This window comes from Grammomys surdaster, unplaced genomic scaffold (genome assembly GCF_004785775.1).
Source record: "Grammomys surdaster isolate TR1022 unplaced genomic scaffold, NIH_TR_1.0 164, whole genome shotgun sequence".
NCBI lineage: Eukaryota > Metazoa > Chordata > Mammalia > Rodentia > Muridae > Grammomys > Grammomys surdaster.
This window is the reverse complement of record NW_021604612.1, coordinates 2172759-2177203: the sequence shown is the minus strand read 5'-3', so window position 1 is coordinate 2177203 and position 4445 is coordinate 2172759. Positions and strand designations below refer to the sequence as shown.

Here is a 4445-nt window from a genome sequence, read left to right as displayed (position 1 = left end):
GTGTAGCCCTGGCTGTCCTGGAACTCACTCTGTAGACCAGGCTGGCCTCAAACTCAGAAATCCACCTGCCTCTGCCTCCCATGTCTCTCTTTTTCGAAGTTTCAAACCAGTATCCAAAAGTATCCATCCTCCGGCTGACCCAATTTAAAGTAACCACATCAAACAGAGGAAATGAAGATACCCAAAACAGCCCTCCCCGCCCAGCTCAGGATCCTGCAGAAGAACCAGGGAGGTTTTTATCGCTAATCTCCCGGCACTCCCTCAGCACTCCCATGTTTACTCTAACTTCCCTGCTAACAGTGTGAAATGCGCCTGCGACTCTCACCCCGGGTTCTAGGGACAGAAGGTCACACAGCCGGACGTGAGATCAACAGCAGCAAGCAAGCTTGATATGGATTCGACTGGATTCTTTTTGGCGGGAGAAAGGAAGTCACAGTACACAGAGAGATTTGATCTCAGTGTTGTTATGGTATATTGACGCCCGGACTCTATTTTCCTCTATTTGTATTTAATATTAAGGAATAGCAGATGGGGAGGAAGGACTACAAACCTGGTGTCCCTCTCTGCCTCACGCAAACACCAACGGCCTGTGCCCCCGCTCCACCCCTTAGCTCTTTTTTTTTCCCCTTGGACAGAATCTCATGTAGCTGAGGCTGGCCTTGAACTCCTGACCTTCCTGCCTCAGCCTCCCAAAGTGCTGGGATTACAGGTATGAGTCACCCTCCCCAAACAGCTGTGCTTTTGAATGAAACAGCTCAAATCGGACTGTGATCCTGCCTCATTTTTTAAGTCTTTCTCTTGTCCTGTGAGCAGCTAAATTTAACTTTGGGGTGTTACAGTGGTCAGGGACAAGATAGGTCAGCAAGGGGCTGGTGGTGAGCAGCTGGCTGTGGGGTGGAAAGCCGTGTATTGACAAGTTTGGCCTGTCATTACCCGCCAGTGTGACCTGGATCGAATCTCTTCCCTGCAGTTTCTGATCTTATATAAAACCATCGTACAATTTGCTTTCACCAAAAAGAAACCTATCAGGCAATGCTCCGGCTCAGCTTGTCGCGTTTGCCCAACTCACCGGAAGCCCAGCTGCATTCCCCAGCAACGTGTAAACCGCTTATGGAGACACGTGCCTGTGACCCCGGCTCTTGGGAGACCAGCAGCCGGATGGCCAGGAGTTCAAGGTCAGCCTTGGTCAGCCTGAGTTCAATCCTCAGGACTCACAAGGGAGAAGCAGAACTGACTCCAGAATGTTGCCCTCTGACCTCTGTACACACTCTGTGACACACGCACGTGTGCACGCACACACTCACACTCAACACAACCGTACGCATACTGCACACACCACATACACACACATGACCACTTACTACATACAGTAACACATAACATCACACATACCACACACACTGCACATAGAACCACACACATGCCACCATACACACACACACACACACACAGTGCAACTGTGAAATCCCAGCCTTTTCTGTGCCCATGTGTGCTGAAGAATGCCCCAGCCCAGGACACACAGTGCATGGTCCTCTCTTTGAACTCCCGGAGCCCAGTGTGCTTTGGGACTTTGAACGTGTATTTTAGAAAAGCAAAGCTGTGCTCTGCGTTATCACGTAGATGTTTGTGCAGTAGGCCTGCAGGTAAGGAGGCTCGCACCGGTGAAGAACGCTCCATTTCACAGCCTTGTACTCAGCACGGCAGTGTCGTGATGCTGAACCTGTCCTGTCCCACTCCATCCATCCCACTGCATGCAGTCAGCACCATCGTGTGTCCCTAACAGGAGAACAAGGACGGTGGCAGCTTTGAGCCTGAGCATCTTACACCAGACCCACTATGCATGAAGCACAGGATGGGTTCTCCTGCATCCGGGGGTTTCCCAAATGCATTTCAGAGACTGTTTTTGTCACACCCTGTGATGTGCTCGTTGACTCTGTTTCTATGAGTTGTGTGAGAATTTCAGCTCTCGGGGACCAACCAAGTCCAGGGAAGGGCCAAAGAGGATCAATATCCATCAACCTATTCATCTATATATCTATTCCTCTACCCATCCATTCACCCATCCTTCCACCTGCCCATCCATCTGTTTAATCACACACCCATCTGTTCATCTATCTTCCATTTGTCCATCTATCCATCCATCCATCCATCTATCCATCCATCCACCCATCCATCCACCCACCCACCCATCCATCCATTCTCCCTTCCATCTATTCATCTGTCCACGCATGCATATATCTATCTGTCTGCCCATCCATCCATCCATCCATCCATCCATCTATCCATCCATCTATCTATTCTCCCTTCCATCTATTCATCTATCCATCCACTGTCCCATCCATCCACCTGTCCATCTATCCACCCATCCATATATCTGTCTTCCCAACCACCATCCATCCATCCATCCATCCACCCACCCACTCACCCACCCACCCATCCATCCATCTATCCATCCATCCATCCATCCATCTATCCATCCATCCACCCACCCATCCACCCACCCACCCATCCATCTATCCATCCATCCATCCATCCACCTACTCATGTGTCTACCCATTGACCCACCATCCATCCATCCATCGATTTCCACGTTTGTCCACGTATTTACCATGTCCTCAGAATGCAGATTTTGCCTGAAGAGGGTATACATTGCTGGTTTCATCCATGCATTTGGCCAATATTCAAAGCCTACCCACCTTCAGCCAGCACATGGTGGAGAGAAAGGACAGACCCTGCACTCAGGGACTTAACTTCCCAGCACAGGAGAGCGGTGGCCCAGGAGGGACCAGATAAAGATATAAAAGGCAGAACTCAGAGATGTGAGAGCATCAGACTGGACAGTACAGAAGCTAGCAGCTGGATTCTTTAAAGGTGGGTCAGGGTCAGGGAGCCCTGGATGGCTGGACTTGTTACAAAGTGAAAAGAAGGCCAGTCCTTCCTCTGTGTCGCCAGGAATTCTAAGATATTCACAGACAGCCAAGCCAAAGCACATGTCTGCCATTGAAAGTGCAAGCCCCAAGCTGGGCACGGTGGTGACTACCTGCTTATAATCCAAGCACTTGGGAGGCAGAGGTGGGCAGACCTCTGAGTTTAAGGCTAGTGTGGTCTGCAGAGCAAGTCCCAGGACAGCCAGGGCTACACAGAGAAACCCTGTCTCCAAAAAAAAAAAATGGAGGAGGAAGAAGAGAACACACAAACTCACTGCAGGACAGTTAGTCCTGGTGGGAACAAAGAAACCTTTAGTGTGGAAGGGGCAAAGAGCCAGAAAGAGGAGGGCTCTGGGAAGGTGAGGACAGGCAGGAAGGGAAGGAGCTTCCTCCTGCCGCTGCTGGCCTAGCAGGAGAGAGAGAGAGAGAGAGAGAGAGCGCTAGAAAATGGTTCTGTCGGAAATCTCATGCCGGATGAGGACCTGAGATTGGATTCCTCAAAGCCGGATGTGGCAACAGGCATCTGTAACTCAGCTCTGAGGCAGAGAAAGCAGTATCCCAGGGGTTCACCAGCCAGCCAGTAGACTGAAGCGGGGAGCCGCAGGCTCTGTGAGAGCCAACCTCAAAATAAGGCGAATGACAATGAGACGGCTCAGCAAAGTGCAATGTCCTGAGTTCCACCCTCATAACTGATCATAGAGTTGTCCTCTGACCTCCACACCTGCACCGCTGCATGGGGATGCTCACATGCGTGCAACACACACACTCACACACTCACACATACATACACACTCATATATACTTACACACACACAAATACACACATACATACACACATATACACTTACACACATATACATGCACACACACATACACACTCATATACACTTACACACACATACACACTCACACATACATACACACTCACACATACATACACACTCATATACACATACACACACTTACACACATACACACACTCACACATACACACACTCACACACACATACATATACACATACACAAATAGACATGCACACACTCACACATACACACACACACATACACACACTCACACACATATACACACATACACAAATAGACATGCACACACTCACACACACTCACACACACACTCATACACATACACACAGCCACACCTGCAGGGACTCTACAGGTTCTAGTTTTGACAACAGAGTTGATAGTAGGTGACAGAAGTTGAGCTTCTGCTGTTTAGGTACCAGCGGGGACTAGTTTTCTGTTGAATGAGGGAAGGAAGGAACTGCTGTCTTATCAGGAGACAGGGAGAGCAGTCTCTCCCTCCAGACTCCAGTGATCACCTGGAGTTTTTTAACTGGTAACTTGTCACCCACAAGATCATCGTCCCTAGCTTGGTTGAGAGCTCCAGAAAGCTACTTTCCTAGCATGGGGCCCTGTGTACTCAGTAAGTGTACACAGCAGATGTGAACAGCAGGTGCACACAGCAGGTGTACACAGGTGCACACAGCAGGTGCACAC

The 4445-nt window shown here is 49.6% G+C and overlaps 1 protein-coding gene across 1 annotated transcript in view; it reads right to left on the bottom strand.

Annotated features, from left to right (window-relative positions):
- Acacb (acetyl-CoA carboxylase beta) overlaps positions 1–4445 on the bottom strand; it is a 106661-nt gene that overhangs the window by 83223 nt on the left and 18993 nt on the right. The window lies entirely within an intron of this gene.